Below are 27758 nucleotides of genomic sequence, written 5' to 3' on the forward strand. Positions count from 1 at the left end.
TTAAAGATGTTTAGAACAATTCTTCCCCTTTGGTCTATAAGGGTAATATTTTGTATGTCCGGGGAACCTGTGGGATAGTCCACCACTCTACAGTTTAAAGATGCCGCGACCCAAATAAGAAGGCCGCCCGCTGGGCGGCCTCTCCCAGATTCCGAGACCCGCGCGGGAGAGGAGTATGAGGAAAAACCCACCCTATGGACCGGTATCAAGCTCCAGGTTTCCTGGAAAAGGCACAAGGAGTGCTTGTCGACCCATGCAGTAAAATCTGGGAGGGCCAGTTTTCCAGCAATCCCTGCGATGTTCCAGCTGAAAACCTTAAAGACTAGGTCCGTCACAGCTGGATAGTCGCTGGGCGCTTGAAAGCCCCTATCCATAGGGCTCCCCCTATATAACCGAGGAGAGCAGGGATCTTGTGGAGTTGTTATAGGGTCTCCCATTCCACTTACAAGGTTTATTTGGGTGGGTGGTGCTTCTACTTGTTCTGCTCTCCTCACTGATTCCAGTCAGCAGGGGCCAATTGCCCACATTTGTTTCTCCCTATCGCCTCCTACGACCCCGGCCCAGTTTTGGCCCGAATTAAGAGAACTTTCACTTCCTCCATTAGGGCTCACAAGATGCTTAGGGTAAAAATACGAGAGGTCTACCAATTTCACCCCCGGGGCCCCCATATTTTTAATAGGAGTACAAATGGATGGCACCACTCTATAATCTTGGAAGTTTATAATTACACAGTCTCCCTCCAGCATTTTTTTCCCTTGCCCTACCCATCCCACTCTACGGACACTTAAAATAATGCCGTCCATACCCGGGGGGATTGGTTTATTTGCCTTCAGCCAGTGTATACACTTGTTCTTGAGTGATTGATGGTTTTCCAACTGGCCATCCTTTAGGGGAGGCACATTAACCATGACTGCAACAAATGGTTGACAGTCTGGCGGGAGATTAATTGGGGGGATCCGTCGTGGGGGGATACTGGGGGCCTGTGGGAAGATTGTTGGGGCAGAACATTGTGTTGCAGGCCTGGGGGCTTTCCTAGTCGTTGGGCCGCTGGGTTTACTGCTACCTTCTAATTTTTGTTGGACTTCCTTATTACCCTCAGTTGTCTGTTGCTGTTTTTGAGAAAGAGATTTTGGCTTATTTTTCTCAGGATCTTTATTTGTTGGGAGTCCCTTGTGGCTTGGACCTGGTTTCAGATGGGGAGGAGATTTGGGAGTTGGGATTACTAGATTGTTAAGAGCAGCTTTATTTTGGGTTGTTGGGGGCTCAGGGCCTTTCTGCGCTGATAGATCATTCCCTTTTACACCCGCATCCTTATTTACAGTCACTCTAGTAGCTAGTTTGATTGTTGTCTTGAGTGAGTGTAACCCATCCAGAGTTGACTGCTCTAATTTGTCAATCCTCTCCCCTAGACCCTTCACTTGAGTTAGTAACGGTTTCAAGAGGGTATATACCTTCTCCAGGATGTTTTCGACCGCTACCAAGTCAGCTCGCTTTGAGACCTTAGTTGTATGAGGGCCCTTTGGAGAAATCAGTACATCCCCTTCTGTGTCAGTTTCGTTCAGCATAGGGGCACCCCTTGTAATACTTGAATTTGGTACAGGAGACTTCCTTACTCTTTGGTAGAGGGCGGCCTGTCTCACTAGCTTACCCTTCTTACGTTTGCGCGATTTTTTACCTACGAGGGGAAACTCCTGCCTAGTATCACGAGTCACAATAGTAGGTGAAGCCCCAACTAGCTTTCCATCTGGTACAACTGTGGTAGGTGCAGGGGAATTTGGGGACTCGGGGTCTCCAGTGATATCACTTAATAGAATAGGTAGTAGTGATACGGAACAATTACTAGGGCCATCATCTTCCAATGTGACTATAGGAAGAAGAGCGGCCTGAGATTCCAACCTATCTATATTTTGCTCAATACCAGTCAGATGGAGGGGTTCTGAGGGAGCACTGACCATACTAGGGGGGGTACCTACTTGAACCCGGGTAATGGCTGGTGTGAGCGACTGCGCGTCTGCCCCCAATAATGAACGACTTGCGGGGAGGTATACTTCAGATAGACGCCGCTCAGAGATAGCGATCTCTTTTTCAATCACCGCCGCTACCCTGGTAATGAAACGGTCCATTGACCCTATCACGGGGCTCGCGGCATTAGATCCCCTTTCGACCTCACCCCTGAGAGGCTTACCAGAGCGTGTAGACATGGTTTGAGCAACAGAAGGGCAACAGGCACCAAGCGTGAGTCGTCGTGGTTGGTAAGAGGAAAGGGACGGGGCCCAGCCCAGCCTCTGTCAGCCCCTGACGGCCACAGACGGCCCGCCCTCTGCCCGGGCTCCGCCCGGCGTCGCCCGCGCGCGTCCGCGACGCGGAGGTCGAGGCTCCGCTTTGTAGCGCCTCCGGGCGCGGGAACAGCGGTGGCAGGAAGTCCGCGCTAAGCCCACTGGGAGCTGTAGTCTCTAGCCGCTCCTGGATGTTGATGGCGGCGAGACTCACAGCGTAGGCAACCCAGGGACTGAGGCAGAGTGCTGGCGTGCTGGCGTGCTGGCGTATCCACAGGTAGGCAATGGGCGCTGCTCGTGACCCCCGCTCCACCGAGGTCGAGGCTCCGCTTTGTAGCGCCTCCGGGCGCGGGAACAGCGGTGGCAGGAAGTCCGCGCTAAGCCCACTGGGAGCTGTAGTCTCTAGCCGCTCCTGGATGTTGATGGCGGCGAGACTCACAGCGTAGGCAACCCAGGGACTGAGGCAGAGTGCTGGCGTGCTGGCGTGCTGGCGTATCCACAGGTAGGCAATGGGCGCTGCTCGTGACCACCCAGTATGAGCAAGCCAAAGCTGAATGTAAGAAGTAGAAAAAGAAGAAAGGAGCAGATCAAAAAGGATAATGCCGTAGAAGAAAGACAGATAATAAATAAACAGAAAACAAATGGTAATAAAAACCAACCATTACAAACAATGAGCACATAAAGATGTGAAGGAGAAAAAGAGGAAGGGAGATTGGAAAAGGGTAAAGGGAGAGGTAATGTGTAATTCTAAGAAAAGTAGAAAACCCCAGAAGGAGAATAGCAGTAGTAGGATGACAAAGGGTCTAAAATACCAGAGCCATCTGCAAGAATTGAGCGAGAAAGAGAAAATGTGAATTGATCGCAGTGAGAGACCATAAGAGATGGACGACCGAAAGACCCGATCCAGAAAGGAAAAGGAATGAGAAAGGAAGACTGAACAAAAAAAGAATTAGGGAAGTTAAAAATGCAAAGAAGGATCTATCAAACAATACTAAATGCAGTTCAGTTCAGTTCAGACCGTTATTTCAGTCAATAAGACCATAAAAGTATGTATACATTACAATCAAAAACATAACATTGTAAAGTTAAAACACCCCAAACAAGGCTAAAGAAGTTAAAATACAACATCTGTGTTACATGGGGAAATTTGACTACACGGGCCAGCGTGCCATTTGATTCAGAAAAAGTGCAAGTGCAATAGTGACACAAAAAGACCACAAGCAAAAGATGCAAGCAAGCAAATCAGTTAATTAAGAAGATCAACTAGTGCACATCAGATTTTCTAGAGTCAATACAATAAATAAGCCTGGAGAGGATTGTACATAAAATATCTCAATTAAAAATCATCATTTCATAGTTAAAAATGTAAAAACAGTTAAAAGGAATAAAATAAATGTTTTCCTCTCTCCAGTATAGCAACAATAGGACAATCTGTGCACTGTTAGCTTGGGTTGTTGTTGTTGTATATATTATTTTCTTTTTCTACATAAAACCAACGCCTGCACCACATTGCATTTAATAACTGAGAAATGGAAAAGACAGTGGGCTTAGAGGTATCGTGCTTCAAAACTCTGAATGCCACCTGACAAGGCACGAACCCCAAGTTCCTACACAACTGTATGAGCCAAAACCGCCTTGCCAATTTGTACCCAGGGCAAAAAAACAAAACATGCAACTCTGACTCCTCATGATATTTACATGCTGGGCACCCCGTTGGGCCGATCCAGACCATTTGGAAGTAAAGACCCGGAGGGGAAGGGTACTAAATCTGAACTGGAGGTATAATTTTCTTGCTGAGAACGGTAGAATATCACCCAAAAAGGGTTCTAATTTATACTCGTCTTTTACTGTGAGAAATTCTGCTGTCAGAACACCTAAGTTCGAATTTCCATGGATGACTTCCAGTTTGTGAGTTCGGTAAGTTCTCAGCAGTACAGCTTGTGAGACTGTAGAGCAGGTTTCTTCAGGATTACTCCAGGGGGTTGCTTTACCTATCCTTGTGCACTCATCCCTTATATGTGCAAACCAAGCCAATTTTTTTCTACCCATGGAAGACCTAATAGCTCTTTAGTTTCTGGCTGATACTCTGCCAGTTCCAGGGTCACCCACATCCTACGCCAGAAAGTTAGGGGTCGTAAAGTGACCTCATCTTCAGTCGGCCTTATGCCTAGATCTGATCTAGCCGCAAGGGGGTTAACGGGGTGCTGGGCGGAAGGCCCAGAATTTGTCTTCAAAAACTGTTCTCAACTTTGCTTAGAAGACTACAAGAACAGTGGCCCCAGAGTTCAGCCCCATACAAAGTGGCTCCCCTTGCTTGAGCCCTGTATATTTCGATAACTGGCCCAATAGGTTTATAGGTCGATTACCTCAGCAATTTAGCTATCCCAACGGAAGTCTGCACTTGTTTAAGCTCGGCTTTGGCTATTTGAGGCCCACAATCCATGTTTTCAGTAAGGGTAACTCCCAATTAGTCAAATACAGGAACCCTTTCCAGTGCTATACCATTTAAGTGGGGATTTGGGCGTGCTTTCTTGGCTGGATTAACTACCAAAAACTTGGTTTTCATGGTGTTAATCTCCAAGCCCCTGTTATTACAAAAAATGACAAAACTGTCCAGTATCCTCTGGATTCACATCAGCGTCTTGGACGTCAAGAGGGTGTCATCAGCAAACATCAATTCTGGAACCTTTGAGTTTGCTAGCTTGGGGGCATCAATGTCCTTAACCTCTGTAAGTTGGGCAATAAAAGCGTTGACAAAGAGGCAAAACAGGGTCGGTGCGAGCACACAACCCTGCCTCACTCCTCTGCCAACTGGGAGTCTGATAGTTAGTTCTCCCCCTTTTCCACATCTTACTCGGGCATAGTTGGCATCGTGCAGCATAATACGCATGCTTAACAAGGAAAAAGGAATCCGTAATTCTCTTAGTACCCCCCATAGTTTGACTCTGGGCACCAAATCAAAAGCCTTTTTCAGGTCCACGGAAATCAAATAGAGGCTGCCACCCTCCATTGACACCGTTTCCCAAAGTATGAGTTGGAATCTGTATATTTGGTCCAAGGTGGAAGTGTTCTTCCTGAACCCGGCTTGGTAGGGGCATATTACATCATTCTCTTGCATCCACCCCTGGATTCGGTCTAAAAGTACTCGTGTAAACAATTTTTGGGTGAAGTCGATAAAATTGATCGGTCTATAGTTTGCAGGAAGTAAAGGAGAGCCCTTTTTAAAGACTGGGACAATTTCTTCCCCAGCCCAGGTATCAGGGATTGGCATGCCGTTCATTATGGCATTGAATAGTACGCACAAATAGGGACCCCAGATAGTTGGTTCTTCTTGGAACGGATCCCCAGGTAACCTGTCTAAGCCAGGAGCTTTACCTGCTGGAAGTTTCTTAATTGCCTTGGTGACCTCGAGGAGGGTTATCTCAACAGGCACCTCGTCAAAATCCCCAGGTAAGGGAGCAGTTAACTCCACTACCAGGCTGGTGTCTGCACCCAAGTCCCCTTGAGTGGCGGTGTGGCTGCCGAAGTGCACACCGGGGTCGGTTTCCATTGTATATAGCGCCCGAAAGTGGTCAGCCCACTTTTCTGCTGGAATGTTCGGTTCAGTAGCTAGGATACATTCCCTGCTACCTGTTCTAACTATAGCCCAAAATTCCTTCATGTCCCGGTTCAGTAGGGTGGTTTTAATGTCCTCCCATTTGTTCACTTCCTAGGACTGCTTTGCTTGGCAAACTGCCTCTTTATATAAAACCCTCCAAGTTTTCGTTGAAAGTGTATTTTTTGCTTTAATGGCCACTATCATCACCCGTTTTGCCTTATGGCAATTATCATTAAAGCACGTCTGGGTTACAGTTTTTGTTTTTTTGGGACGCACTATCGGGTAAAATATGTTGGCTAATTTAGTTGCCAAACTCTTATGGAGTTCTCCAACTTGATTGAAGGAGGCTAGGTTGTCCCAATCGACAGAAATACTGCTAAGTTCTTGCAAAGCTGGTATTACTACTTCATATAGAGCACCCAGCTTCTCGGGCGGGGGGGGGGGGGAATTACTAACAGGGGAAATACCTGAGTCTGGTACTTTCAATGTCAGTGCCAGGGCGTTATGGTCACTATCATGACGCGGTAAGATGGCAAAGTCAAGGACCCTATGCAATGATCTGGACTACACTATGATATAATCCAAAAGTGAGGCTTGGCCAATACTATTAAATGTTGATATACCTGGCCTATCAAAGTTTGTACGGCCATTACATGCTCTCAGCGAGTGGTTTAAGAAAATAGCATTTATTTGAAGTACCAGGGGGGACCAGGACTTGACCGGTTGAATTTGTGGGTCCGGAATAGCCCACTGAAGGTCCTCCTCATTGATAATTAGATCATGGATGCCAGAAAGGGGCTCAAATTGACAGTTAAAATCGCCCCCAACTATTAGCCTCGTGTTAGGCGGCACAGTGGGATTAAAAGAGTTTAAAACATCAAGGGTTGTTGATTCCTTGCTCAAGCTTATAGGTCGGGAGTAGACGTTAACAATTGCAAACTTCAGCTTAGTGGGGAAACTGAGCGTTACACATTGAATATCTTTAGAGGAAGTGAACAGGGGACTGGCTGAACTGCCCACATGTGAGGTGAGGTGACCCAGATAGATAATCCCCCAGACGGTCTGCCCCCTCTCTCTGGTAACAGCTGGAATATTGAATGCCACAAATCCCACCCTTGTGCACTCATCTCTTGCCCATGTTTCCTGGAACATACAGATGTCATACTGGTCCACGAAAAGTCCCCATTCGGGGAAGGAGAGTTTACCCTTGATGCCAGCCACGTTCCAGGAGAGGATCTACAACTCGCTATCTGTGCATGAGGTTCCTCCCAGGAGATCAGTACAGGGTGTGTTTATGCTTGAAGGGTTTACCCCCTGTGTGATGTTATTGGAAGGGGCAGAAAGATTGGGGGATATGAATCCCGGGGAATGACATGGGCCCACATTGCCCTTGCTCCCCTGCAGGGTGGCTAAAACACGAGCCTCCGTTTCTATGCCTTCCTCTGAAAAGTAGGACCACATTGTACTCCCATAATCCAACTTCACTGGTCCTCTTGGGGGCGTCAGAGTTCTCTTTGGATAGTCCAGTCCCCCTATACCTGATGTTCAATCCACGTCTTCCAAAGCCCTGTAGCGGATATTTATCGGCAAATTTTTAAAAGAGGTCTAGTAGGGAGTGTCTGTGGTCAACACTCTGGTTTACAATCAGGTGCCTTTCATATCCCGAGATTACATTTGCCCTACCAGGTTTAAAACAGTGGGAGTAAAATTTATCAATCAAAAGAGCTCTCACCTCTGTAAGGGGCTCTGTGGGACTGGTTTTATAATTTAGAAGCATGTGTACATTCTGGGGATTTTTAAAATTAACCACACAATCCCCTTGATTTATTTTTTACTTGGGCCCACCCAATCTACTCTCCGCACCCTTAAAATGTCCCCAGCCCTTTCATAGGAAAACTGCATATGCTTTGCTAGTCAAAACAAACTCTTGTTCCTGAGTTCTAGATGTTACTCCCTCTGGGTGTTATTGAGTGGTGGGACCCCTGTCAAGATGATAACATAGGGTGATGATGCTGGTGGAAGATTTATGGTTGGCTGGGCAACTGCTTCCATCCTACCTAAGGGCACTCTTCCCTCTTCAACTCTTCTCAACTTCTGCTCAGCCCAGATGTACTAGTGGTGGTTTGGTGGATACTCCGCATAGTATCGGTTGTGATGTTGATCTCAACTGCACTGCGGGGTGTCCTCAACCTTGTGTTCACTTCCCACTCTTGCACTCGCTGTACACCAGGATGCTGGGGGATACGACTGGTGTCTCAGCTAATAATCGTCTGAGTATTGGGCTTGTGAGTCCTAAGTGCCACCTGATTTTCTAGAGGAGCCCGGGAGTTGGAATCTGACTGGCAATTAAAACCGCCCTCCCTCGGTGGATATTGTGTTACACTGGCGGTGGCTTGCGTTTGCCTTGAGTCCCCCAAAGATGTCACGATTAAGCATGGGCGGATTTTGCGAATTGGCAATCCGCGAAATTGCGTATTTATAGATTCGCAATCCGCAAAATCCGCGAACTCTCGCTGATTTTGCGGATTCCTTTTTTTTGTGTTCGCAAGTGTTTCTGCCATTTCGCAAAGGTTTTTTACCATTTCGAAAACGCGAACTTACTTGTCGGGTAGCAACGGTCGTGACCATGTTGTTTCTACGTCTGGTTCATCACAGCACCCCCTGTTTCACCACTGCCACCCTCTGTTTCACCACTGCCACCCTCTGGCTCACCCATGCCACCCTCTGGCTCACCCATGTCACCCTCGAGTTCATCACTGTAGATTATGGGGGGAAAAGCACACCTGCCCTGCCTCAACTGACGTGAATGAATTAGGGGCTGATTAATGTGTCACTGAATTTGAACTTCCAGGCTGGCACCTGCTTCCTTATATGTAATTGCTTTCTGTTGCAGTGTAATTTTTTTAACAGGACCTTTGTTGTATACTTGTAGCTATTCTCTGAGCCTGCTGTGAGGGTCAGAGAAGGGTCATAGAATAGTTGCAAGTAGGCAACTGAACTCTGAAGGGGCCCCTCAGGAAGCACTACAGGAATGGTTACTAATGATAAGATTGAACTTTTGCACCTGCTGAGTGCTTTCAGTTTTGCAAAAATCCAAATATCCAGCAGCATCCACAAAAAGTAATCCTTCCAGGCACTACAGGGAATGGTTACTAATGATAAGATTGAACTTTTGCACTTGCTGAGTGCTTTCAGTTTTGCAAAAATCCAAATATCCAGCAGCATCCACAAAACAGTAATCCTTCCAGGTCAAGATCCAAATCAAAGTGACCAGCACATGAAGAAAGCACTGGGAGGAGCCTGCTGGACAGGAACAGGAAGTTGGAGACTGTGGGGCACTTCCTTCCCCCTCCCCCCAAAATGGACTCCTTGCAAAAAAAAAGTGCAGGCAAATGTCAACCTGAGGAGTTATTCGGATAAAAATCATAATTTTCAAGGTTTATGCTGCCTGCTGGTGGATTTCTTGTGCGAAATTGCAAATTTTGCAATCTCGCAATTGCGAGATTGTCGCTGCCCGTCGCCTCTACGTGTTCGTAAGTGTTTACTCCCGCGAAATTGTATAGTATTCTAGTTGGCAAGTGCGACCAAGCAAAAAATACGCTTCGCATGGATTTACGAATTTTCGGCAAGTTCGCGAGAGTTCGCGGATTGCGAATTTGCCGAAAATACGCAAAATCCGCGAGCGGAACGGATTTTACGCCCATGCTTAGTCACGATATTTAGTTGGTCAACTAGGGGGCAACTTCTTCCTTTAGAATAGCTCTAAATTGTGTCAGCAGATCTGCCAATAGCGTCTGAGCCCAGGTTTGATACTTTAGATCTGTACCAGTGGTAACAGCGGGTTCTATTGTTGGATTTAAATTAGGTGGATCTTCTGCACTTGGCTCATTCCCTCTTCTTGCTTTCTTGTTGTTAGTTGCCATCCCAACTATTTGCTTACGTTTCCCATTCTTACGAGTGCCTCCACCCTCATCTTCCTTTCTAGTTGTACTTATCGGGACGTTCGCTTGGAGTGAGGGGGCGGGGAAACATTTCCAGCAGGTGAGAGCTCTACAAGGGAGGTGTTGGAAATGGGCTAGTCTACTGTTGGAAGAAAAAGATCAGGAGTAATTGACCACCGCCTTTCTGTGCGTTCAATTTCCATTGTAACAGCACCTATAGCCCTTTGTAACATTTTATCGATTGATGTTGGGAGGGGTGGAGAAGAAGGGTTAGCTTGGACCTCGGCCTTTTTAATAGTACTAGTGCGTTTCTCCATCATATAGTGTTAAAGGGCACTCCGTATTTATACCACCCTTTGAACAGGTCAAGCAGTCCAACGGACAGTAAGCAGACACACAAAGCTTTTAGCTCAGGAAGGGTACCAAAAAGAGTTTGTTATACTAGTAGATAGCAGGACCTCTTAAGCTATTCCCATTAAAGTCCACATGAATGTAGTCAATCCAACATGAACATGCAGCATTTATAGTTTGTAGCAATGAGGAGAGCACCAAAAGGGAACCAGTCTACTTGCCGTGGTGTTGTGATTTCGAATAGTGTTCTGTTAGGTCCTCCAGAGGACCAATCTTTAGGGTCAACTGATGAGTAGCTGGAATCAAGGGGGGTGGCCCTGCCCTGCCTCTTCCTGTCAATGATGGGCAAGGACGGGCCTGCCCTTGGCCCGGGCTTTGCCCGGGCGCGGCCCACGCACGTCCCGTGCCGCGGGAAAGGCAACACCGCTTTTGAGCGCCTGACGGCTCCTCCCCCACATCTGTGGCAGCCAGATGGGGTCGCAGAGCACCCTGGGACTTGGAGTCACACCAGGGTCAGCGCGGCTCTGTGCGGGTAAAAGTCGGAGGTCTGATGGAAAGTTGATGGCAATATTCTGCACCCTGGGATGAAGTTCCCACCAGGGCATATCAGGAGACACAATCTGACCCCCCGGGGAAGGAAAAACAGCTTCTCAGGACCCGCACTAAACAGTAATATATCCATACCAAAAAGATTAATATAATGGTCTTAGGAGAGAAAGGGTGGACGTTCAGTGGAGAAATGACAAGACAACAAAAGGAAAACGTACAATATAAAGACATGAATGTCAACAAACAAAGGACCTGGGGAGAAAAAGAGTCAGCACCACAATTAGATGACTAAAATGGTACTACGGTAAAGACAAACCAGTCATAAGTTAAGACAGAATTGAAGAAAGAATTAGAGCATAAAAGAAACATCAGGGAGCCCCATTGTCCATAGAATCTTTTTTGTGGAGATGACTAAATTCCTTGAGCTTTGCAGGAGAGTCAAAAGAATTGGTTCTATTGTTGTAGGTAACCTTGAAAGTAAAGAATGAAGAAGACCATATCTTGCCTTCTTAGTGTGCCATTGGGGGTACATATTTAAAAATTATTTTCAACGCGCTGCTGTGATAGAAGAAATGTCTTGTGAGAGAAAAATCCTCTGACCTGACCAGATCAGCTGTTTCTGCTGCTTAGAGGCTGCTAAAACCTGCATCAAGTCTGTATATTGGATGAAAAGAATAATTATGCCTAAGGGTCTGGTGTCAAGACAATGGGCTCTTTAAATGTTCAGTGCTTGACCATTGGACATGCCCACTATCTTTGGTAGATTTGTCTGCAAGTAAGCGATCATAACGCCTCCTTCTGCCTCCTCTGGAATGCCATGGAAGCTAAGGTTATTCTGCCTATTACAGTTTTCTAAATCCCAGTCTGTCATTTAAGAGAGACTATTTCCTGAGACATGATGGTAATTTTTGAGGTGACATCGCTGGCCTTAGATATTTGTAGCTCTATATCTGAAACCCTTGACTCAAGGGAAGTACATTTATCTTCAAGAAGTTGAAGAGTGGAAGCAATTTCCATCATGAAAGTTTTACCATCTTTAACTCATCCTTTAGGTCTTCCGTGGTGATAGGGAGAGCGGATGTCCTTGGAGAAGCTGGGCCTTTTTAAGGGCGCTTACCACTTTCTTCTTTATGGGAGACAGAGGCCCCACCAGACAAGGAGCCTTTTTTTGATGGAACAGTACTGCCATCCGCCAATCCTGATGGTTTTAAGGACTAAAAGAAGACAAGGCAGCACCAAAAATGAAGATAAACAAGAGAAGGCCTCCGGTGAGTATACAGAGCAGGAAGGACAGAGGTACATACTCCAGCAATAAAGTGAATTATGCAGACCCAAAGAAAATAGGTGAGGCAAGAATTGAATAAAATGTCCTGCAAAGTCTGAATAAGAAAAACAGAAGCACACAGAGGCGCTAAATAACGAGGAAGTGAGCAGGCTGGGGCCAGAAAAACATTTGTAAATATTACCACCAAGAGAAGAATGGGCGGGAGGTAAAATTCCTATCAGGAACAAAAAAGACGGGAGAATCTCCGGCTGCGCTGGGCTGTGCTGGAGAGCTGCACTGATTCAACTAACAAACTGTTTGATTCTCTAGAAAAAACTCACCGCCAAAGGCCCCCACCATTCAGCTGTCCATACTAGACATTTTTATGTGTCTAGCAGGTCTCCATTTAAGATGAGGCAGACAGAGGAGCGGATCTCGTTCAGACAGTGGCCATCTTGTTGGCGTTCCAGCCATGACTCGTTTGTACTCATGATGTTCTTAGATGTGCTTCAAGAAATCTACTCATGCTGCCTCACATTCACCACGTGGGAATGGTTGACAGATATCCCCCTTGTTTGACAGAAAATACCAGAACAATTTTTTGAAACATCCTTGTCTAATTAGTTCTCCTCTTATGAAGCACCTGAAAATGGCTGGTCAGAGCCAATGTGCATTCTTAGACTTCGGGATTTCTTCTTGTGATCACTGTAGCACTTGCATATATCATTTTCAATAAATCAATTCTATATTCTAGAGGTTTCCATAGTTCTCTTTACGTAAGTTTTGTTTTTATGTTACCTTCCTGACCTCCACTTTAGGCCCAATTCACAAACAGTGATATGTTTTGAACTGTTTCTAATATCCATTTGCAACACATATCTAATAGATTTTTGATGCTTTTAATTTTGCAATAGAGGTTTTATTTGTATTCTTCATATTTGCTAGCATGCATGCTCTTTCTTATGAAAAAGCTATGCATCAAGGTTTTAAGCGGATTGTAGGGAAGGTGATGATGTGGCCATGTGTTATATGCAATAAAGTACCTCCTGACACTCATGGTAAGGTTATTGCAACTCACCTCAGAGTTCCATAACATTGTAGAGGAACTCATGATTTGGCCTCATTCCTCTATATGGTTATGGAACTCCCCATTGACTTGCAATATCCTTATAATGTATGGCATGGGGTACTTTATCCCTATTTACAATTGGTGCCAGTTTTTGCAGTAAAACACTGTATAGATGAGTATAGTTCTGACAGCTTAAAAGCAGTGTTACAATTTTTTTTTTTTTTTTTTATGTTTTATTAACAAAAAATGTGTGTTAGACCGGTAAACAGCAATTACTTATAGTACTTGCAAGTTGCATTGAGCATCGTACAGGGTACAGAGGCCAGAAAACAGACAATTTATCCAGTGATATTTTTAAACTAAATTCAGTTTGGGGTCCCTGTTTTTTCTCTCATGGTTTTAAACAGTTAGGCAATGAGGTATCTGGATTCATGGACCTTAAGCTCCATCTTTGTTGCTCATGGTAAGCGGTTATGTTTTCTTAGTTTTATTTTCTTAATATTATTTAAAAAGTTTAGACATTGCACTGCCTCAATGCGGGATAATCAAGAGTTCGACTAAAACATGGTCCAGTTCTCAGTCCTCAGCAAACAGGGGAGAGATCCTAGAAGGCAAAAATAGGTAGAGTAAGGGTGAATAAGATGCTCTGCAATTGGTCTTTGTATTAGATTCCCCCGATGCTGTGGTAGACTTTCAGGACACCATGTCTCACATCCAGAGATGAATGAATCTAAATTACCTCAAACTCAACCCGGGCAAAACAGAACTAATCTTGCCCGGGAAGAGTGAAATTAGTTGGGGTCCCCATTTCTGGCCACCTAACATGGGTACTCCACCTACTAAGTCCCACACAGTCAAGAGCTTAGGGGTGACTCTTAGTGAGGATCTCTCATTAAAAAGCCACATAGGGACGGTAGTCTCAACCTGTTTCTTTCAATTGAGAAAGATAAAGAAAATATCCCAGTTTTTAACTCACTCTGCCTTGATTCAGGCAATTGCTGCCTTAATATTATCGCGGATTGATTTCTCCAACAGCCTGTATCTCGGCCTCCCAGTAGGTCAGTTGAAGAGACTACAATACGTCCAAAATCAGGCAGCCAGGCTTATTTTTAAACAACCCAAATGGCAATCCATTAGATCAGGATTGGAAAAACTTCACTGGCTACCAGTGGCTCAGAGAGTTAGTTTTAAAGCTGGCTGTATAATTTTTAAAGGTTTGCAGGGCAAAGGTCCGAAATTTATTAGGAATTTAGTTTGTAAATACATTCCTTCACGAAATCTTCGATCAGCCCAACAAGAGCTATTGATGATCCCAGCATATAGGAAGAAGCGTCAGGGCGGTAGTAGCTTCCACTTTCTTGCCTCTTCCTTATGGAACTCTCTGCCACTGACCCTGAAACAAAATGGGGATCTCCTAGCTTTTAGACAGGCATTTAAAACTTTGCTTTTTAGACAAGCTTATTGCAATTAAACCAAGACATGATTTACTCCTGCTCAAGTACTCAAAAGCTGTGTTGTGTTCAAAAGTTCGATAGCGCTATGAAGCCTGCGGGCGTACGAGCGCTGTATAAATAAAAAATTAACATAACATAACATAACAACATGCAGCGCCCTCTTAACTCCCAGGGTCTGTTGCCCAAGGAGATCACTTCATAAAAAAACTGGACGAGCAGTCAGAGAGAATGAGGGTTGCAGCTTGATTCCTCTCTCCTCCATGTTCCTCTATAGAGCACTGTGATCGTTAGCCTGCCAGAGTGCACGTTTGTTTGCTTCCTGCTCTTTGTCTGTGTCAGTGGCCAGATGTTTTTTCCTGCTTTCGGGGGTGTTGCTGCAACGTCAACAGCCTGTCTTGCAGTCGCACATTAATTCACAGTTGTCTCTCTGCATTACCAAAGGGTGAATACAAAATTAGGGAGGAAGGGGTTGGGGGAAAGAAAGATAAAATGGAAGATCAGTGATGGTAATGACAGTGGTATAAAGGGCATGAAATGTAATTCTCTTGGTTTAGTACAGTTTTTTTGAGTAACGTGCAGTGTTTTCCTTCACTTTAGTAATATAGCAAAAAGTACGATATATTTATTCACTTCATGGATTTATTTTAACTTTCTAGATTAATATTCCCAAAATGCGATGTTTTCTTCAAAGAATAGCACGTCTTCTAATTTTCACCAAATCAGGTGTAAAAGAAATAAAATTAGTAATCAAATAAAGAAGGGGAGACCACAAAATGGATGTTTTTATGAGGGAACACACCTTACATAATTCAGAAATAACAAATGTAAGAAAACAAAAAATGAAAATAACAAAATACACACGCTGGAAAGTAACAACATCTCAACCAAACTTACATTTTCTTTGGAAAACACAAATTGAAAAGCAATATAAATTCTAGATTTAAGTGAGCCCTTTGAGGGAGCTAGAAGGCTATCACTGGGATTTTGCTGCTGAGTGCCGGCAAAACATTCATTGCAGGCGAGGTTCTGAGAAATTTAGGTTGCTAGCATGGTAAAATCAACTATGATAAAATTGCTCCGACTGACTAGGCCTAGGTCTTCACTCCATAGTTTTTATACAAAAAACATTGATATTGATGCCAGTCGTTTTGCCACCGATTTAAGATTAATTCAAGTGATACAGCTGTGGTGAACAAAGACTACAACTCCCAGAATTCACTGAAATAAAAGCTGAAGACTAGAACATAATTCCCAGATGACATGAGGACTTCAGGTAACCTTAACTGACTGACATCCCATTGGCGAAGAACCCGAGTTTTTACTTTAGCCATCAGCTAACAGGAGTTAAGTTAAAAACTCTAGAAATTCAGTGAAGAAAAAGACAATGTTCAAAGTGAGGGTATAGTTAGGTGTTGAAATAAGATAAAAAACCATGGGAAATATTTCCGAGAACTTTTCGGAGCTCGGAGCTGCGGCAAATTTGGCAGTGGGGACCTCTGCCATTTTCAAAATACAGGGATGCGCCATATTCACAAGAATACAGTGCATCCCTGTGTTTTCTCTAGCACTGGCGATAAATGTAACTGCTGAGCACCAACGCAGGCACCGTTGCACCATAGTGCAAGTATTCCTGCGTTGCAGGGAATGATTGTTTATGTGCAGGAAGATGTCCCTTTCTGCACATAAAAAAATCGCGAATGGCGATTTGTTACTTATTTGTGTGCTGCAGAATGCTGCACACATAGAAGTAGCAAATCGTCATTATATTGTTTGTGTACAGGAAGGCACACTTTCTGGCACATAAACAATAATTAATGGTATTTTGCTCCTTCTATGTGTGCTGCAGAATGCAGCACAAATAGAAAAAGGAAAAATGAGGATAAAAAAAAGTATTTCTCCTCATTTTGGCATTCTAACGGCTGCTCTTGTATGGCGCTATTTTTTGGCTCTGCCTCAGATTCACACCTCCTTGTAAATTTGGGGCAGCTTCAAAAGCAATGGGTATTCCGGTGGAACGCCCACAGCAACACCTATTGCATGCCCTTTTCATGCTATGTTATGTGTGTAAAGGGGCCTTATTTACAAGGCGGCGATAAGCCACAAAAAGTGGCTTAACGCTCCTTTGTAAATATGGATATGGGCATATTGTCACCAGAACATCGCTAAAAGTGGTGTTCTGGTCGTGATATCCCCTTGTAAATATGCCCCCTTATGTTAAAAAAACTAAAATGTACCTGTTACTGAGTTAACTATAATCCCCACCATGCACTGCTTATAACCTCACATATTACATCACTCATGAAAGGTTAAATTACATCCTTGATCATATCACTGATGACATTTTAAGTTACGTTATTGATGACACCACATATAATTTCACTGATAACACCAGAGTCAGATACAATATAGATTTACATAGATATATAGAACCAGTATAGATTTACCATGTGAAGCAAGATAAAGGCTGAGCACACATGATGTAGGTTGCAGAGGTATGTTTAAAATTAGTTTGTGGTTTAAAGCCAAAGCTTGCTCCAAAAAATCTGTGAGGCCAAATTTGTTGTTGGCAATATATTATTCATCAGTGGATATCTGAGCACCTATTGATGCAAACTATTTGGAATACACTGCTGTAGACAAATTCTATGTACCAAGGACATTTATAAGGAGTGGATGTTTATTTACAGAATGTCGCTGAAGATTTTGAGATTTTGAGGTATTGCGGATTGTGGAATAATGTAGAATGCAGAAGGGCCAGAAGGGCCACACTCAGGGGTAGTTTTCGCACACTAGTGTTGTAAGCATGGCTGTAATGTTGTGTGTTTTGACCCCATCTTGGGAAAGTATGTAGTGTATTTTTCAAAAATACAGAGGGTTTTGCATTGAGGCATGTACCTTTTCAGTGGCAAATGTATATCTGTAAACCACTTAACTTAAAATTGTGGGCCATGTGAAGGCATTATAAGGGTGACCCCATTAAGGTGAATAGAAAATTGGCCACTGGTATAGCATGTTGACTTACTTTAAGTTCACAAACTCTACAGGATGGTGTCCCCCCCGAGCTTCAATAGGCCCCAAGGACCCCAGTCCCTTGGGCCCATATACATTGAAAGGGAGGGGGACGACATCCCTTGCATCCTGCTCAAATAGTGTCTGAGGGAGTCCACCCCAGGACACAAATGCTTCCCTGGCTGCAACAGTATAGGCAGGGAAACAAACATTTGCTCCCACCTGGCGTGAGCATTTTTAAAGCTTCCGCCAGGTGGGAGTAGGCATGCCTTCCGTGCCCACAGGAATGTAGTTAGAGTAGGCATTTCTGATCTCACTCAGCCGGAGCTTTCAAAATGCTCCAGTTTGGTGGGAGCATACTTTTGTTTTTGCTTTCGCAAGAGTGCCAGCAGGGAAACTCACACTGCTTCCGCCTGGCGCTGATCTCACCCGGATGGGTGTGCATGGTGAGCCGGCTGGAGACACAGGGGCCCTGGGGCTCCCCAGTGGCCCCCAAAGTATTGTTTGATTCACACAGAAGCACCTCATGACCTGGGAGATGGTCCCTTTACAGGCTTGTGGAGGGGGCCACGTGCCCCCGCCACTTAAAACATATATATTTTGACACTGGTTAATGGGGCCACTATTGGATCAGGGAGGGGAGCTGCATGCCCCCTCATATTAAAGGCCTAGGCAGATGAGATCCCCGGGGCTCCTTTTGGCTTAGGTGGGGGCTGTGTACCTCCCTTCCCTTCAGAAATATATTTTGGCTCTGGGGGATGGGGGTCCCTGGGCCACTATTGGCACAGGGAGGGGTAATCCTGCACCCACCTCCCCTTAATTACAAAACAATATTCTGGGGATGAGGTCTCTGCGGCCCTTAGTGGCTTTGGGAGGAGGACTGCATGCCCCCTCCGTTAATAAGACAGACCCAAGGGGATGGATTGAGGAGGGGTGTCATAACCCCTCTCATTGGAAAAAGAGGCCCTGGGGAGGGGGTACCCAGGGCCTAAAGTGACTTGGGGAGGGGTCTGAAGCAATAGGTTTGCTGCCTGCGGAGGGTGACCTGGTGCAGCTGCCATACATAGCATTGTCATCCATGATGTCATTTCAGATATTACAGAGATGTTATCAATGATATCATAGTACATAAGTGATGTAATATACAAAGTATTCCACAGTGCATGGCAAGTGCGCGAGCTATAGTTACTTTACTGCACAAGTTATAGTTGAGGTAACTATAACTGGGGAATTTCAGTGTTATTTTTTTAGTCTAAAACTTTATGTTTAAACAGACATTGTCACTTAACTATAAAGTCTCTATAGTTTTCTTAGGTGAATTTCTAAGGGTATTGTAAGGTGTTGTAAGATATATTTTCTATTCGTAACCTAACTGTAATGTTACCTTAACCCCTTGCGTTCGCGCGTCGGCCAACGGCCGTCACGAGCACTACCTCTGTAGTGCTGCAAACGTCCGTTGGCTGACGCTGCGCCGCCCACCTAATAGAACTCCTGCACCGCGGCAGAATTTGCGCCACAGTAAAGGAGTTAACTTTTGTTTTTTTCAGTGAACATCAAGGTTTTTTAACATAACATAATATTTTTATTATGCTACGTAAAGCAAACTCAACGGCAAGCACGGCGCAGGGTTAACCACAGGGAATGGCCTGCAGCTTTGCCTTTTGGCCATCCCCAGTGAGCGGGCTGTTTGCCAAGCACAGCCGTCGACCATGAATGGCAAGGGGTTGGCTAAAGGGCCTTGGCTACCCTCTCTCTACATGGCCTTTTTTATATATTGTTTTAGTCCAGTGGGTTTCCCACATGAGAAGCACCCACAGGACTTCCTTAGGAGTCTAGGGGCCTTGCTGGCTCCTGACTGACACCTGTGGGATCGCAAAACCCCCAATTTAATTTTTTACACTTGAGCCCGGAATGGGTTGATCTAGGACCCCCCCCCACATAGTCTTGAGGGTCAGAGTACCCTACCCTGCCTCTTTATACTTTACTTCTTTAGACAAAAGAGCTGACTCACTGTATCCTAAATTAACAGCTGCAGAATTTTATTAATTTGTTTTTTGTAGTTTTAAATAGCGTGAACTCAACCCAAAGCTGGCAGAGTGCTTTACTTGAGCACCAGTTGCATTACAGATGGACAAATTCATTTTTTGGGCACGGGGTGACTAGGTGATTTGCCCAAAATCAAAAGATGTTTGAGTCTCCCGCCAGATTTGAACCTGATTCTCCAGCTTCAAAGTTGACCGCTCTAGCCGTTAAGCAACACCCGTTCCCCTATTACAGCAAGCCAATGAAAGTGTGAGCTCCCACAGGACTCGTAAAAGCCCCTAAGGCCCACAAGAGCATGCCAGCCGATGGGAAAAAAGTCCCCTCAACAAATCAGATGGCTCCATTCTTTAAGTTGCACATTGCTGGACTCTCACAAGACTCTCAAACCCAACTGTCCAGTTACATAACATTTTTCAACCTTAATTTCTCAAAAACTACCGAACAAATTTAAACCAACTCAGAAAAAAGCATGCTTTCTTGACAAAGATCAATCTCCCTGCCTAACTAGGTGTAATTATGTTGAGCCATTGTCGTTGTAGCACTTTTAAAAAAAGTAGACGGAAAATGCATGAGGATTTTACATTTTAGGACCCTCCTTCTTCTCTGCCCATGCTTGATGGAACACTTTGAACCTTTCCCTGAAGAAACTAAGCAAAAATAACACTTGTGTGAAATTGGGTTGCTGGTTAAGTGGGGTGCTAACACTGGTCAAGCAACAGTCACAATCCATGTCAGGGTGAACCACAAGCATCACTAAACAAACCCGTGCTTAACCCACTGGTAGCTTGACACAAAAGCAGTCAGACTTAACTTAGCTGCAATGTGTAAACTATTTATGCAGTACAGAACCAGCAATACAGTGAAGACACAACACAAAAAATTTAGGAAAACAGAGTAAATTGTAATACATTATTTGACAGCCAAATAGCAATAATCCAACCAGTGGAACAAGACTATGAATTTTTAAAGTTTAATATAAAAACGAATGCCTAAAAGATCAAAGCGCCAGCTGCTGATATCTAGTCGCACAAGACTAGGCCAAAGTATGAAAATATGGCAGACCACGATGGAACATAAGTCAGAAACAAAAAGTGGATTGGGCCTGGTCAGCCCACCATATTCAAAGTTGAATCCAGGTGAGACAGATGGTGCTGTGATGGTCTCAAGGTAGTGGTATGTTAGGCTCATAGGAGAGTCTAACCTACAGGCCGCCACTATGACAGTGTATGTTCCTGCACGGTGTGGCATGCATGGAACGGGGGTGCAATTACAGGGGGGCACAACATCTGCCCCATGCATACACCCCCAGGCCCATATCTGACAGGGGGTCCTGTTAGAGCCCCCTTAGTTGCCTCCCTGCCAAATTTTTCGTTGCGGGCCTACCACCATGAAAATGGTGGTGAAAATGCAACTCGTAATATGCTCAGAGGTCCCGGCAGCAGCACAGGCAGCATATTCATGCCGGTCGCAGACCGCTGACCCTCGGGATCCTTGATCCAGGCGGAGATGGCTGTCTCGAAGTGGTCTGACCGGTATACAGACAAAATATCGAATCAAAAATATAGAATAGCACTAATATGGAAGTCAAAATATAGAATGGACAAAATATCGAATGTACAGAATATAGTCAACAAAAATATCTAATGCAAGGTAAGTAATTTAATATCGATTTTCATAAATATAGAAAGTCAAAATGTCGAAGTATATAATATAGGTATTAAAAGTATTGAATTTTTAATAATATCAAATTTAAGTGTTTTGTATGTTAGTATATGTGTGAAAAGTGTATATTTATTTTATAATTTATTTTAAGTAATGAATTTTATGTCATGTAATTTTTGCATAATTTAATTCTGTAGCGGGTTGTGGGGTTTATAGGGTTATAGGGTGGGAAGTAATTTAATTATAATTAATTAAATATTATTTATTTATTGGTATTTATTTTGAATTAATTGTCAATTAATTTTTAATTGGTAATTAATTACATTTTAATTAGCAATTAATTTTACTTAATTGATAAATTGATAATTATGTTAATTTTATACATTTATTTTCCGTAGCGGGTTGTGGGTTTATAGGGGAATAGGGTGGGAAGTAATTTAATTATAATTAATTAAATATTTTAATTTTATTGTTATTTATCTTGAATTAATTGTTAATTAATTTTTAATTGGTAATTGATTACATTTTATTTGGTAATTAATTTTTATTAATTGATTAATTGATAATTATGTTAATTTTATAAATGTATTTTCCGTAGCGGGTTCTGGGTTTATAGGGGAATAGGGTGGGAAGTAATTTAATTGTAATTAATTAAATATTTTAATTCATTTATTGGTATGAATTTTGATTTAATTGTTAATTACATTTCAATTGCTTATTAATTAATTGTTAATTGGTAATTAATCAGTATTATTAGGTAATGAATTTTAATAATTAATTTTTATTTGTATTTTCAATTGATTAAATATTATATTATAATAAATTGGTAATTACTTTTAAATAATTTTTTATTGGTATTAATATTTAATTTATTTGTATTAATATATGAAGTATTTACTTTCCCTACTGTTGTACTCACTGGAGTGGGAATAGTAATTTTTACCCCTACGCTATCCAACGCGTTCCCTACTATGGCACTCTCTGGAGTGGGAATAGTAATTTCTACCCCTACGCTATCCAACGCTTTCCCTATTGTTGCTCTCTCTGGAGTGGGAATAGTCATTTTTACCCCTACGCTATCCAACGCTTTCCCTACTGCTGCACTCACTGGGGTGGGAATAGTATTTTTTACCCCTACGCTTTCCAACGCTTTCCCTACTGTTGCACTCTCTGGAGTGGGAATAGTAATTTTTACCCCTACACCATCCAACGCTTTCCCTACTGTTGCACTCACTGGGGTGGGAATAGTAATTTTTACCCCTACGCTATCCAACGCTTTCCCTACTGTTGCACTCACTGGAGTGGGAATAGTAATTTTTACCCCTATCCTATCCAACTTTTTCCCTACTGTTGCACTCACTGGAGTGGGAATAGTAATTTTTACCCCTACGCTATCCAACGCTTTCCCTACTGTTGCACTCACTGGAGTGGGAATAGTAATTTTTACCCCTAAGCTATCCAACGCTTTACCTACTGTTGTACTCACTGGAGTGGTAATAGTAAATTTCACCCCCCGCTATCCTATGGTAAAAATATTGTATATGTTTTTGTTAATATTATGTTAATATATATATATGTTTTGAAAAATAAAATTGTATGGTTTTTTTTAAACTTAAATTAATTATTTAATAATTTTAAGGTTATTTAAGTATTTTTAAGAATATTTTAGTTAATTATTTATAATATTTCATTAATTAAAAATTAAGACATTAAAAAAATCAATATTTTAACTAACTATATTTTTTAAAACTATATTTTTGATTCGATATTTTTGTACTTACCTGTTTGTAGATAGGAATTAGATATTTTTTTTTGTATATTTTTTCTTCTATATTTTGGTAATTCTATATTTGTGAATTCGATATTATGTCAGTGATCCGGTCCGACCACCACCCTCAGAATACTGTGGGTGGACTCACAGTGTGGCAGTGATCAGACTGTCACCATGAGTACGGCAGTCCTGAGGAGCACGACATTCATAATCAGGCCCAAAGACTACACTGTGTATTGATAAAATAAAGATCATATTGCACAATCTTCTCTCTCATCTGTGAAGCTTTGCATGGCCTTTTGCCTAGTTATTTTTTTAAGTGATTTGTTCCTTATCATCCATCCACAAGTCTAAAATAAGCTAATCATAACCTATTTACCAAATGATAGACTAGATTCAGGAAATTTGGCCGAAGTTCCCAACCTACTCACGAAGTTGCCTTAATGGTGAAGCCCCTTAAAGTCCACCTCTTTATCTGAACATACTGTAATCCCTTTTCTATTACATCCTTAATTGTTATGTTTCTGCCATTGATTGATCTTGCTTCCTTTCAGGAGTGTTACCTAGGACCAGCTATTTCTTTACCATCTCAGATCAAGCTATAAATAATAGGGATAAAACCCCATGAATTTTTTCAATCTTATATTGCGTACCAGGCCTTTGCAAACAGACTCCAACTGTCAAACATTGACCGATCACCTTGACTTATAGTCTTTCCTCATCCATTCCCTAACCTTTTCCTTAACACTCAGAGGTGGGTTATATTGCTATTATTATATCATTTTGCCCATTGACGGCTATAGTGTTATGGTGGGACTTTCTGCTTAAGGCTCTGTATCTCAAGACAGCACCCTCTGTTGACCACAAGTCAGTTACATCAAGGGTGAAGCAGGGGTTACAGAGTGATGTATTAAGGATGGTAAGAGGGAGACACGTTCGGAGAAAAGATAAGACCAAGGAATATGTGAGTGCTTAAATGATTGTAACTGCGGAAAGAGAACAGCTAGGGCTGAGGATATATTCAAAACCGCAAGCTCAACTACACCTCAACCACAGTCTGCCGTGGCACCCCCATAGATCATCGATCTCAGTATCCTCATTAACATCTTCACACGCACATGGGCTAATGTTATCAAAGAGGGTGGTTTGAATTTTCAGGTGTGTGAAATGGGAGAAAAGTCTCTCAGGCGGCAAGCTACCTACCCTTTAGAAGTGGTAAGTCGCTCTGTACTGTTTAATTGTGGATAAAGGCAAACATTTTATCTGTTCAATGTTTAAATTATTGCAATAGGGTTTGTGTTTCCTCCATTTTTATTTTTTTATTTTTTATTGACTGAGTGATCTGGGGACCTGCTCAGATCATGAACGTAAAGGAAAATATAGCTGTCAGCTCTAACATCTCATTAGAGTCACAGAATAAACATTTGAAAACACATTTGCAGCAAACGTTGAGTCCTGTTGCAGGCAATTGATTGAACGCGTTCTGATATTCTTTCTTTTTTTTTTAATTCTCAGGTACATACAGAGAGTTGGAGGTCACCTAAGACTGCTTTCAATGAAGTCACTGATATGGGAGTGATTCTACAGGAAAGTTTGTGAAGGTTGCGTTCTCCCAGTTGAATGAAAATCTCCAAAGGCTGCATAGATAATATGAGAAAGCCTTAGGTGGAATCAAAGACAAGCAGCCATCCCAGTTCAACTGGAGATGGATCTGACATTAGTGACCGCAGGCTTCTGGCAAGATAACTGTACTTCCCTTTCTATACCTGTCGGTACGTTTTAAAGAAGTTTACTTTGTCACTATATTTGAGGAATTACACACTGTTAGTAAACTGTGTACTGAGAGTTGCACTGGTTGGCTCGAATATTGTAATGATGTGTATACTTTACTGCTACAGAATGACATATATTGACTGAAGCATGTCCACAATATAGGCAGCCTGGTTGATTGTAGGTCTGATATCAACTATACATGTATCACCTTTTTTTGCTTCCCCTGTGCAGCTTTTCAAATGCAGAAATAATGTGAAGTAGCGCTGATTTCTGAGGTTATACCCCATTCCACTGTGGGTTCAGCTTGTGATCTCCCAGTAGTAATCGGTGAGAAATACTGGGATACTCCAAATGGAAACTTCTATGTCCAGTCCCCAAACTGTCATATATATCACAGAATGCATAGCTTAGACCTAGGTGTGGCAGCCATTTATGATTATTTTTTTCTTATCGAATAAATATGATTTCATTTAATCTTTAGCCTTTGCTACAGGTACCCTGTCAATAGTGGCAATGCTATTGGTATTTCACTTTCTCACACTTTCTGCACGGCTTATGCTAAGACATTCATGCATTAGATCATTAGGCTCACATTATGAGTGACACGTATAATACTCCTTACTTCCCAGCCATGAAAGTACTAATAATTGGGGTCCCAGTAATTCCAAGGTAAGGGAAATAACAGGAGTTATGAGTTTGGGGGAATAAAAGGCAGAGTTGGACTTTCCATGCCTAATTCCGCATATTTATTCCAAGAATTCCACCCAGAGACTTTGCTTGCTTGCTGCAGGTAAAGTCTCCAGTTGACCAGATTTAAATATATAAAAAAGAAATGTGCATTATCTGTTACAACATGAATGTACCTATAAATACTGTGTTTTGATAATCAGGCTGCATTACTATTTTATAGGAAACCTTTTCATTGGAATGTACGGTGTATGTGGATGTGAATGTATTGTTTACTTCTGTGGGGTTTTGAGAATAACTGTAAGGATCGACATTAATATTATAGAATCATGCATTGAAAAGTGAATGAATATGTTTAAAGTAGGTTATATTTTATGATTTGTATATTAATTAAAGAAATGCATAGAGGAAAGTAGCTGTCTGTCCACATCTGAGTCAATCGTACTGGCCAAGTGGATAACTACTTTATCCATTGAAACACAGAGGAACTGAGGTATTCCTTCAAAACATATAATCCCGGTGGGCCGTTAAATCATTACCACTCTGTCTGAGGTATCAGGCCATTCCTAATGAGGGGTTTCGTTGTAAGATAGATTTGTTGACACTTTGGAGAAATTATTATAAAATATTTTTTTGTACCACCTAATTTTATGTTTATATTCACCTCAGTTCCATTGTGTAAGAAAATGCCTCTTTTGCATGGACATCCCCATAGCGCCATTATCCAATAGCCCACCACACACATATGTGCTGGTTGAAATTCATATACCCATAAAGTGAAAACCATAAGAAAAGACAAGGCCACACCATTGTTGTTGGAGACCACCTTGCTGCAGGTTTTTAACTCACATGTAGGCAAGACAAAATTGGGTTAACTTACAGGCGATCCAAGGCAGCCAGCAGATGAGCAACCTATGCTGACCACCCGCCGGATTAGCCAAAAAGACAACACACCATCTGTCGCTATACTTTTTGAGTGTTTCCCGGCACCGGAGTGGGACTACTAATTTCTACCCCTCCGCTATTCAACATTTTCCCTATTGTTGCATGCATTGGAGTGGGAATAGTAATTTGTACCCCTCCGCTATCCAACACTTTCCCTACTGTTGCACTTATTGGAGTGGGAATAGTAATTTTTACCCCTCCGCTATCCAACACTTTCCCTACTGTTGCACTGACTGGAGGGGGAATAGTAATTTTTACCTCTCCGCTATCTAACACTTCCCCTACTATTTAACTGACTAGAGGGGAATAGTAAATGTGATCCCTCCGCTATCCAACACATTCCCTACTGTTGCACTCCCTGGAGTGGGAATAGTAATCTCTACCCCTCCGCTATCCAACACTTTCCCTACTGTTGCAATGACTAGAGTGGGATATTTAAGTTTAAATATTTTTTGAATAGTTTAATCTTTTAATTAATAATAGAATGTTTTTCTACATACATTTGATGTTATTGGTACATGTAGATATATATTTATTTGTTACATTTTTATATATTTTAAAATACATTTGAATTCATAGTTTATTATTGTTTTATAGTAAATGTATAAAATAATTATTATATATGTGTGTTTACCATTTTTAGTTAAGTGTATTTATTATGTTAGTTAAAATGTATATTAAATCAATTTTTTTTATTATGTTTATTAGTTAATATATTTACTATTTTATTCATATATAAAAAGTGATGTTTTGTACATCTATATTTATGTCATTGATATTCTTTTGATATTTTTGTACTTACCTTTATAAATATAGGATGTTGATATTTTTTACCTCTATATTTATGACTCGATATTGTGGTATGGAGATATTTTGTGTGTCGATGTTTTGTTAGTGAACCATACCAAGTGTACGGTTCACTAAGTGCTTGAAAGTTAAATGTCACTAGTGGACTGCAGCACATAGTGTGCCACCACTAAAGTGACAATGCAAAGCAAGTCTCCATGCCTGCTACTGCAGACTGAATGTGCCATGTTAAAATTGCCAAAATTGCCCTAGAGCAGTGTGCATGATATTTCAAAGAAGGACTTGTAAATTTTATGTTTTACATGTCCTTGCAGTGAAAAACTTCCAAAGTTATTTTTCACCTCGGCAAGGCTGGCCTCTCAGAAAGCTCTGGGTTACATTATAACACCTTATAATGCACTTCAGTTTTGGAGTAGCTAGAGAAAGCCTTCAAGGACTCATTCTAATAGTAATTTGAAATTCAACTTATTTTTCTTTTTTAAGAAAGTTATTGAGCCTGAGTCAAATGGGCATTCCTGCCAGGGTAACCTGTCACGCAGGAGTTGAATGGCTTCTGGGC

This window comes from Lissotriton helveticus, chromosome 6 (assembly GCF_964261635.1).
Source record: "Lissotriton helveticus chromosome 6, aLisHel1.1, whole genome shotgun sequence".
Lineage (NCBI taxonomy): Eukaryota > Metazoa > Chordata > Amphibia > Caudata > Salamandridae > Lissotriton > Lissotriton helveticus.